Raw genomic sequence first — 11319 nt, 5'->3', positions numbered from 1 at the left:
CTGTACTGTCCACGGCTGACTCCCACTACTGCCTGGACCGTGACTGTACTGTCCACGGCTGACTCCCACTACTCCCTGGGCCGTGACTGTACTGTCCACGGCTGACTCCCACTACTGCCTGGGCCGTGACTGTACTGTCCACGGCTGACTCCCTCCACTGCCTGGGCCGTGACTGTACTGTCCACGGCTGACTCCCACTACTGCCTGGGCCGTGACTGTACTGTCCACGGCTGACTCCCACTACTGCCTGGGCCGTGACTGTACTGTCCACGGCTGACTCCCACTACTGCCTGGGCAGTGACTGTACTGTCCACGGCTGACTCCCACTACTGCCTGGGCAGTGACTGTACTGTCCACGGCTGACTCCCACTACTGCCTGGACCGTGACTGTACTGTCCACGGCTGACTCCCACTACTGCCTGGGCAGTGACTGTACTGTCCACTATTGAAGTCAGAGGTGTGGCTAATGCTGGGATTACTGGGAAGGTCCACGTCTGCCATACATTTCAGGCAGCCTCATTTCTAGCCATGTTTGTTTTCTGATGATTAACAGTCTCAAAACACCGGACAGCTGTGTTGGTGAATTTAGAGCCTACACAGTAAAGTCAGGTGCACCAACTTGACCCTGATCCAGTCCTGCATCTACCTTGGTACTCTGGAAACCAGTGTCCACTGACAAGACAATGAAACTGGGATATTCTGAGATTGACAACATGCAGATTTTTAAAACTGTTAGTCCGGAATCTTTCTGTCATGGTACTGTTCATTTAAAGAGCAAATAAATTCCTAAAGCTTATTTCCATGTTATGAATGTGTACCTCCAAAATTCATGTGTTGAAACCTCCTTTTTTTTTTTCAAGACAGAATTCTCTGTCAAGCCTTGGCTGTCTTGGAACTCCATCTGTAGAACAGGTTGGCTTTGAACTCACAGACAGCCACCTGCCTCTGCTTCCTGAGTGCTGGAATTAAAGGCATATGCCACCATTGCCCGGTTTTGTGTTGAAATCTTTAAACAAACAAACAAAAAAGTGTGTGTGTGTGTGTGTGTGTGTGTGTGTGTGCGTGTGTGTGCACAATGTGTGTGCAGGAGTCCATGGCGGTCAGAAAAGTTGTTGGACCTCCTGGAGTTGCGGTTACAGATGGTTGTAAGATGCGTGTGGGTGACAGGAATCGAGCCCAGATCCTCTACAAGAGCAGCCAGTGCTTTGCACTGTTGAGCTATGTCTCCAACCCTCCATGTTAACTATTAATCCCTAAAGTAATGGCCTCTTCCCCCTGCTCCTCTCAGCCTCCTCTTTCTCCTTCTTCTCTCCCTACCTCCTCCCCTCTTCCCACCGTTCAAAGCAAGCACACACACATCCACACATCAAACCTCTATTTTTGTTCAAAAAAACTTTTGTCTTATGCAAGCTTGCTTTCTTCATTAGGGAGCTTTCAAGAGTAGGTGTGAGCACACACACACACACACACACACAGACACACACACACACAGACACCCCCACACAGACACACACACACACAAGACACACAGACACCCACACAGACACCCACACACAGACACACACACATACACCCTGTCCAGCTACGTTTCCTAGACGCTGAAGTACAGCTGCACTTGGCCGTTCTCATGAGAAAAGTGCATTGTTTCTTCCCCATGTCTTGGAAGTGTCAAAGCACAAGGTGGTGAGAGCCTGAGGAGCAGTGTGTCAGGGTTGCGGCTAAGGCAAGCTACTTGCCACAGCACTGTGAAATCGCCGCCTTCTGGTGGCATATTTGATTTGAATTCACATTATGGCTCCTGCACTTTTTCCAGAGAGGCTGACAAAGCAGAAGACCCATCATTTCTAATTATACTAAGTTTAATTACTTCAAAGTACCCTTGCATTGCATGAACGTAAGGAAAGGAACTCTCTACTACGTATTAATGATGCCTCCGTATGTGATGAATTTGCTCTGCTCATTCTGGAAGCCACTTAACTGGCCTGAAGGGAGGTTTAAAGCATTGTCAGCACAAATGGTCTGCCCTTACCTCTGTTAGGAGGTCTCCCTACTGTCTACCTTCTAAAGTCCCACAGCTTAGTGGACATCAGAGGCCTCCGCAGAGGTGGGTGAGGGGACAGACCATGGCAGAGTGAGGCGCTGGTGATGACCCACAGCCAGTGCCTCGCTACCTTCCCTACCTGTCACTAGTCCTATCTGGTGGGTCTCCAACTGAAGTCACTGAGGTGTCCATCAGGCTGACACAGACATATTATTGTCCCCTTCAGACTAGTAGTCACACTTGAGAACCAAGAGCTCTCCAAGGGAACAAACAGTTGGAGATCCTCACTGGATTCATAGTCCTGGGGCCCAGAGAGGAGCCTTGGACTCTGAGGCAAGTCTCCCTTCCCAGTGGCAGCCTGGAGCCTCCCGGCACGAACAAACCCTGGGCTCAGGAGGACCTAGCTAGCAAATGTCCTGGCTCTGCCATGCAGGGTGGTTGGATGATCTTAGGCAAACTATTTGAACTCTTGGAGTCCTTCCTTGGTTGGAGAATGTGATGATAACCCCTCCAAAACACTCCTGGACACAGAGGGAGTAAATAGAAAAAAAAATCCGACTTCTCAGTCTCCCTGCAGTTTCATTTTCTACCCCTGAAAATGTATTTCCTTGCACTAGTCTGGAGAATGAGATGGGCCCCTGTCTAGAGAAGTGGAGGGAGAAACATCCATGGCCACCTCACCTCCGCAGGCTGATGGATGTTTAGGAAAACAACATTAACCAAAAGCATCCATAAAAGTGAGTCACATAATGCCCCCTCCCCACCTGCTTTGCAAGAGGAAATCTTGGAACTTCTGAGCTCACAGGCTCTAAATACCTCTTCGCCTTCAGCTTAAAGAACTACAAGCTATCTGTCTGTCTGAAGACAGACAATATGCATGCTATTGTGGCCATCCAACATGCTGTTGCGCCCTCTGTACCGCTGTTCAGCACACATCTGAACATGAGTTTGGAAATTCCTGTGTATGCAGACACACATGCAGCTCTCCATCTCAGGCTCTCCTAGTTCATCATCTTTAGACCTTCCTTCCTAAGAGTGGCAAGCAGAGTGAGATCTGCCTTCTTCTTGCATTTCCCTTTCTACCCAGTTCAGCTCCAGGCCCAATTAACCAGGAGCGATTTCCACCTGGCTTTGCTGGTAAAGAGGCTAGTACAAGCCAAATGGCGGCTGACCTGATGAAAGTAGGGAGGTGTGAGCTACACAGTCACCTTAAGGAGGTGTTTTCATCTTCCCTTAATTCTGAGGTAGGACCCAGATGCCTGGGTATGTGGTTGTGCCTGTTTGTCACGGGCTATCTTCTTTTTTGCCTGACCAGATAGAGCCTTCTAGGCAGAGGACATAAGAAAGAGCACCAGGTCTTTTTGGTTTTCTTGAATGGCTAATTGTTCATCCTTCTTTACTCCAAACTACATTTGAATGGCTATTTGTTTCTGACACTGAACTGGTGGGGCCTCTTGTGTGATTTTTCCTCAGGAGACGAGAACAGATGTCTACTCACCCAAGACACTGACAACAAGCAATTTCATCAAAGTCCAACTTGGTAAACTGATGAACTTATTGGGATTGTTTGCAGACTGTAGGCGAAGGGTTACTTACAGGACCATGGTTGACTCAGAAGTAGCTACATCACCAAAGGCCCACCTCAGCATGGTGACAACTTGAGAAAGCTGAATCCCCTGAGCTCTTCCACATGGCTCACAGGCAGTTCCACAGTTGGGGATTCTCCCTAACCATTACTATTGCTTGGAAAGGATCTGTGAATCATTTAAGTTTTAGGAACTTTCTGAGACTTGTGAGTTGTTTGTTTTCAGAGCTTTGTAAAATCTGTTTGCTTCCTGAACCTCAGCAAGCCTCCCTCTAGCTTGTAAGTTTAAATTCAGAGGAAATTGCTGCACAACAGGAGCATCTTGCTCTCTCCCCACCCCTAAAAGGTTCCTCCTTGTATTGTACTTAAAGTAGGAATGACCAAGATAGTAAGTATGAGAACTACAAGAAGCCATGTGGAAGGTCAGCAGATCCTTTGTAAAGAAGGTGTCCCATTCACCATGAATGACAACTCAAATCTGCAAAGGATGTTTGTCCTCTTTAGGTTAATTGTAGGAACCAGGTTATTCTCACTTTACCCTAGTTTCCTCTTTAATGAGTCAAGAAGTTTTCAGTCATACTTTCAAGCAGAAAGTTGCCAACACAGGGCATCAAGTCACTTATCCTCTTAGACTATTTGCACAGGGCCAATTTTTATTCATCCAACACAACTTTGCTTCTTACCTCTATGACCAGCCGCTAAGGCTCTTCCTCTTTGGGACTAATCACAAAAAACAAAACAAAACAAAACAACAACAACAACAACAAACAAAACAAAACAAAACAAAAACCCACAAAGGCAGTCATCTCCTAGTCCCAAGAATAGCAAGGATCTTTGCACCAGGACCCAGCAGCCTTTGCATTCAGATTATATGCACAGCATGTCTCTCGTCCTTAACAGCCTAAATTCTTCGGTTTTCTCATATTCTTTTTATTGCTGTTTTGTTTTGTCTAAAACAGAGTCTCACCATGTAGTTCAGGCTGGCTTCAAACTCTTAATTCTCCTGCCTCAGCCTGTGTACTGGGATTAAAGGTGTGCACTACCATACTCAACCTCACTCATTCAAAAACCAATAGTAAGTTCTGTTGCCAGTTGCTTACACTAGGACTCTGGGACTTGGGTCTGACCCAGGTGAAACCTCAAATAAACCTTCCTCTGTCTTCATCCGCAGGATCCGCACAGGGACTGTTGCTGCAGTTCATAGACCCAGTCACTGTAAAGATCAGTCGAGAGAGCGTGTATGTGCGTGAGCACTGTGAGCTATAGTATCTCTACTGGTGTCAGTAGTGATGGACTGTATTATTTTTAAATTGTGTGTGTGTGGTACGTATATATGTATGTGTATAGTACAGTTTATATGTGGGCACGATTGAGCTGCGCTGCATGTGTGGAGGTCAGAGGACAACTTCATTTAGTCCATCCTCTCCTTCCATCTTTACACGGATTCCCAGTGTCAAACTCTGGCCATTAAGCTTGTGTGACATGCACCACTGAGCCATCTCACCTGCCCCCACCTTGTTAATAATAGTAACTGATTACTAATTCCAAATCAGCTCTGCTATTCTCATATAGAACCCCAGGGTGTTGTGGTTGTCTTCCCACTCTCTTTCCCATCATTTCTATCACCCCACTTGATCCATCCTTTCAAAAATCTCCACTCTTGACCCTGAAGCACATACACAAGTGCACATATGCACAGACACTATAGTTCTTTCACCCATTATCCTAATTCCTGTTGATTGATTTCTTAGTCACCACACATTTACATTTCCCCAATAACCTCAATTCCTATTTATATTCCCTGCATAAAAAGTAGCTACAGTAGACATAGCAATCAAGGTGGGGTGTCCATTCAGGAAACAGACACAACTAGGCATTTCAATAAGAAGGGGATTAAAAACAATGAATTCAGTGCTAATACAAGGGATAAAGAAACTGAAATTACATTTAAAGGGTACACCATAATACTACAGAAGTCAGTTGTCAAAACTGCCTTTCAATGCTCATTGAATACTTAGGCAGCTACTGACACACAACTTCTACCTCAAGATACCTTCTAAATCAAATCAAAGGCAACTTTCTGATACAATCTCATTTGTCCAGAAATCTAGCTGCAAGGGAGGCTAAGAAACAACGTTTCAAAGTTTCTAACCATCTGAAGTTCAAGAACACATATAGGAGGTTTGGGGAACAGATGCCAACCCATGTAATAAAAATATAATTTATATTTCTTACAGATCAGGGACAGCAGAGCCATGGCTCAACAGAAAACATGCTAGCAGAAGAAAGAGGGTTCCAGGATTACATAGTGATGACTATTAGATTATTTCTGCATTTTTCTTGTTTTAATACATCTAACCTAGAGTAGGATTTTTTGTTTGTTTGTTTTTTGAGACAGGGTTTCTCTGTAGCTTTGGAGCCTGTCCTGGACTAGCTCTGTAGACCAGGCTGGCCTCAAACTCAGAGAGATCCACCTGGCTCTGCCTCCCGAGTGCTGGGATTACAGGTGTGCACCACCACCACCTGGCAGGATTTATTTTAAAATGTGAAATGAGACTGTTTCAAGCCATATTAAAAAATTCTCCCATTTATTAAGTAAATATGTCTTGAACTGTTGTTATGTGCCAAGCTGTGATAGATACTAGAGATATTATAGTAGTGGACAAAAGAAAAAAATTCTTGGAGGGTTTGGGAAAGTAGAATATTAAATTGCTTGATTACTATTCAGGTTCAAGGCCAGTCTTTGCCACTTAATCACTATATTGCTTGAATAGGTTGTTTAGGGTCACCAGACAGGATTAGAGATGTATGCCACTTCACCTGACTCCTTTATGTCACCCTTGAGGACTAAAAGCAGCTCCCTTTATGGCCAGAGTGAAGGGAGTACAGGGGAGGGTGGGAGGCAAGCAGAACCAGATTGTAAAGGTGGTTTGTAAGCTTTTGAAAGAGTTTGACTTGAACTCTGAGGGCACTTCTGAGCTCCTGGAAGACTGAAAGTCAGAAAGTGCTATAATAACACATGTCCCTTTGAAGACATTCCTTTGGCTGGAGTGTGGACAATAGCCGAGAGAAAAGGTGTCTAACCAGACTTTAATAAAGAGAACTTGGGGAGTGGTAGAAAGATAGTGGTATCATTCTGGAAGCATTCGGCAGGTTATTGGTAGAAAGCAAAGTATGCTCTTGGTTGTGATCTGTATATTCTCCTCTGTCTTTCTTTATTCCCCTGTTACAATTATTCACTCATCTAGTCTTATCTTACTGATTTTTTATGTCTTACTATCTGACCCTAGCTGTTCTGGAACTCACTCTGTAGACCAGGCTGGACTCGAACTCACAGAGATCCACCTGCCTCTGCCTCTCAAGTGCTAGGATTAAAGATGTGCACCACTGTGCCCAGCTAGCTTTTTGATTTTTTTTTAAGACAGAGTTTCTGTATATATTCCAGACTTGAAATCATAATCTTCCAATCTCAGCCTCATTCTAGCTGCTAAGATTACAGGTGTATGCATTTTAACTTAGAAACAAAAATCTTTTAATCAGTTATCTTCTTAAGACAACTGCACTGTCTGGTCTGTTGTTCTTTGGAAGCACATGCCCACATAGTTATTTAACATTATTTCAATTTCAAGCTTTGGGTGGGGAGAAGATGGCGTATTTGTCTTGGCGGCTCTCGAATTCTGCAGTGTTATTATTTAGAAGTACTGTACAAAGGCTGGAGAGATGGCTGGCTCAGCAGTTAAGGGCATGTGCTACTCTTGCAGAGGACCCAAGTTCAGTTCCCAGCACCCATATCTGGCCCCTCACAACTGCCTATAACTCCAGCCGTAGGGGGAGCTGACATCCTCTTCTGGCCCCCCATGGATAACTGCACACACACACACACACACACACACACACACACACACACACACACACACAAACTTACTTAAAGATAAAATAAATCTCATAAATATGCCATTCATTTTCTTCTTAAGACAGCCCTTCAATCTGATCATTAAGTAGCCATCTTAAAAGGCAACAAGAAGCATGTCACATAACCTTAACCAATTATCTTCCAGTTCCTGAACTGGTTTTCATGGTAGAGTTCATCTGGTGTGTTTAGAGTAGCAGAGATGGGATGAAATCCCTCACAACCTCCACATAAGAGCTGTGTGGAAGCAGACCTACCTGGGAACCCTGAATGGACCAGGATGAGCCAAAAGGATTCTCTCTCCAGAGAATGAAACAAGGCACAGAAAATGAAGTCCAGGAGGAGGGAGCCAGAGGTCACATTCATTCTGGGCCATGAGAAACCAAAGCCTTTTTTTTGCTGTTGTTGTTGTTTTTGTTTTTTTGAGACAGAGTTTCTCTGTGTAGCCTTGGAGCCTGTCCTGGAACTCACTCTGTAGACCAGGCTGGTCTCGAACTCACAGAGATCCACCTGCCTCTGCCTCCCGAGTGCTGGGATTAAAGGCGTGTGCCACTGCCACCTGGCAGAGAAACCAAAGCATTCTTATGGAGCAGCAGGACAAAGAAGCTTCTAGAGTAGAGGATGCTGGTACATGGCACAGATGACCATAACAAGATGTAACACTCGGGATGGGTCAGGAGCTTCTAGATAAGCACACTTGCATCCTTGCATGTGTTTCCGGCCCTTGTCTCAGTATCCGAAATCGACCGCAAAGCATCTCCCACTGGTCCCTGGCTGCATTATCTGAGGTCACCTAGTTCCTGTTTCACCAGCTTCGATCCTCCTGCCAAACCAGAAAGTCTCAGGTTCTTCTCCATAAGGTACTAGAGTTCCTTTTAAAGCATATATTCTGCAGCTGGAGAGATGGCTCAGCAGTGAAGAGCACTGCTTGTTCTTCCAGAGGACCTGGGTTCAATTCCCAGCACACACATGTGGCTCAAAACCCTCTGAGACTCTTGCCTGAGGGGATCTGATGCCATCTTCTGGCTTCCTAGAGCACCAGGAACCACACAGGGTGTACAGGCATACATGTAGGCAAAACAGCCATGTACATAAAATAAACTTAAAAATTGGAAACAACAACCCAATTATTTTTAATTTTGTGTGTGTGTGTGTGTGTGTGTGTGTGTGTGTGTGTGTGTGTGTGCACGCACATAAATGCAGGTGCCTGGAGAGGCCAGAAGATGGTGTTAGATTCCATGGAGCTGGACTTATGGTGAGCTGCCTGAGGTGAGCTAAAATGTCAGTTCTCTGGAAGAGCAGAACATGCTTGCATTTGCCGAGCTGTCTCTCTAGCTTGATAATGGAGTTAATTAATATCAACAAGATGTTTTCTGGTTTTGATTATGCTTTGATATTTGTGCTATGTTTTCTTCTTGTTGTGACACTGGGAATATAATTTTTCCAAGCTTCTTTACTCTGCTCCTACAGTACATCTAAATTCTTTGGATGGGGTCGGACTTCCTTCCTGATAAGGTTGACCAATTAGAATATTTCCTCTTTATAGTGACAGCAATTGACCGGGGATGGCACATATTCAGGTCAACACTAAGCAGTCTCTCTTGAGACTCTTTTTAGTCTTACTGTTTTTGTTTGTGTGTATGTGCATGTCTGTCTCTCTGTGTGTGCACATGAATACAGGTTCCTGTAGAAGCCAGAGAAGGTGTCAGATCCCCACGAGGCTGAAGTTATAAGCAGCTGTGAGCCACCTCATGTGGATGCTGAAAACTGAACTCAGGCCTTCTGGAAGACCAGCCAGTGCTCTTAACTGCCAAGCCATCTCTCCAGCCCCTTCTTGGAGCATTTTGCTCTTGTTCTTGGAAAAGATGCTGTCTGTGCTCGTGAGATCATGACCCACATAAGGATAATGTTATGCAAGGCTGTCAGTAGCCATCTTGCTCTAATATGGAGGTCTTGCACCCAAGAATAAAGCAATCATAGAGGAAAGCAAGCTAGAGATGCTGAGAAAAGGAAACAGTCTTGAGATTATGTAAACCCCTGCTGGGTATAGGAACAGATCCCAGAACTTGCGACACAGAAGTAGGAATACTATCTTTGAGTTCAAGGTTGGCCTGAACTACATATAATGAGCTTCAGGTTAATCTGGGCTACAGAGTCAGATCTTGTCTCATAAAATCATACATACATACATATATACATAGAAAAATAAGTGGCTATTTGAACCTGTGCTTAAAGCTAGATTGCCCAGACTCCTAGACCAAATTCCCTCTTTGGATTAAACCTTGCTTTGAGTTTCTGCTATTTGCTTCTGAAACAGTCCTGCGCAATACAAACAGATATAGAAATCTGGAAGTATGCAGCTGCTAAGTTTGTGCTACCTCGCCCCAGCCATGGGATGAGTATAGATTCTGAAGACGGAGACCAGAGACTGAGTGATGCAATGTCTTCATGTTACTCTGTTTCCTCTGCAGTAAGTTTTGTTACTACCAGCAAGTTACCACTGTGTTCTAATATGCTCGGAGTCGTTGGATGAAGTTATAGGTCGGTTCTGACTTAACATCACAAGGTATTGATCTAATGGAAAAATACGCTGTGTTTTAAGTTCCCTGCCTCTGATTTACTACTCCCTTGAGCCTGTGTTTTCCATTTTGGTGACTTACAGGCAGGAGGCAGAGATATTCTCAGATGACATTTCAGAGAATAATTTTGCTTCTTAATCAATTAAACTTCTTTCCAAGTCTCTTAGAACTGATTTCTCTTAGCTCCATTTCTGCTCTTGGGAAAAGAAATAGAAATAGAAGTATTGGTATCCTCGGTCTCCTGGTGAAGCAATGCTTGTGCCACCCCAGATATCTGAGAAAACAAGGGGAGAAAAGACTGGCAAATATCTGAAGGTAGTGAAGAACTACATTAGTAGACAGTGGTTGTTGTAGAGGCCAGAGGACTTTTCCTCTTTTATCATGGAAACAGCTATGTTTCAAACTGAAGGCCAGGTTTTAAATTTAGGAACATCATTCATTTGTGAAATGGAATTTAAACAATTAGAAATATTACAAGCCTGAGTGAGCGTGGAGGCAGAGTTTGGAGCTGGAGAAAGGGGAATCTTGCTGTAGCAATGTGTTTTGTTTTGTTGAGACAGGGTTTCTCTGTGTAACAGCCTTGGCTGTCCTGGATCTCACTCTATAGACCGGGCTGGCCTCAGACTCATAGAGATCCACCTGCCTCTGCTTCCTAGGAGCTGGGATTAAAAAAAATTGCTTGAATCTTAAATGGTCTTTTAATAAAATCCCAGTACCAGATATTGGGGTAAATGCTGAAAGATCAGAGAGACAAAGGAAGAAGCCACAGCCACTTCTCACCTCGCCAACTCCACGAATCCTCTGACTGAATGTCGCTGAGTCCTCAGCCAAAAGGGCCTCCAGCCAAAAGGGGCTTCTGCTGAAAAGGCTTTAGTGGAAAGGGCTCCAGCCGAAAAAGCTCTTAGTTCCTGTCTCCTCATGCCCTATATACCTTTCTCCACCCAGCCATTACTTCCTTCCTAGTGCTGAAATTAAAGGCATGTGACTCCCAAGTATGGAGATTAAAGGCATGTGCCACCATTGCCTGGCTCTGTTTCTCTCCTAGACTGAATCAATCTCATGGAGTCCAGGGAGGCTTTGAACTCACAGAGATCCAGACAGATCTCTGCCTCCCGAGTGCTAGGATTAAAGGCGTGCGCTACCACTGCCTGGCTTCTATGTTTGATCTAGTGGCTTGTTCCGTTCTCTGATCTTCAGGCATATT

Source organism: Onychomys torridus, chromosome 11 (assembly GCF_903995425.1).
Source record: "Onychomys torridus chromosome 11, mOncTor1.1, whole genome shotgun sequence".
Classification (NCBI taxonomy): Eukaryota; Metazoa; Chordata; class Mammalia; order Rodentia; family Cricetidae; genus Onychomys; species Onychomys torridus.
Note: the sequence above shows the minus strand (reverse complement) of the source record.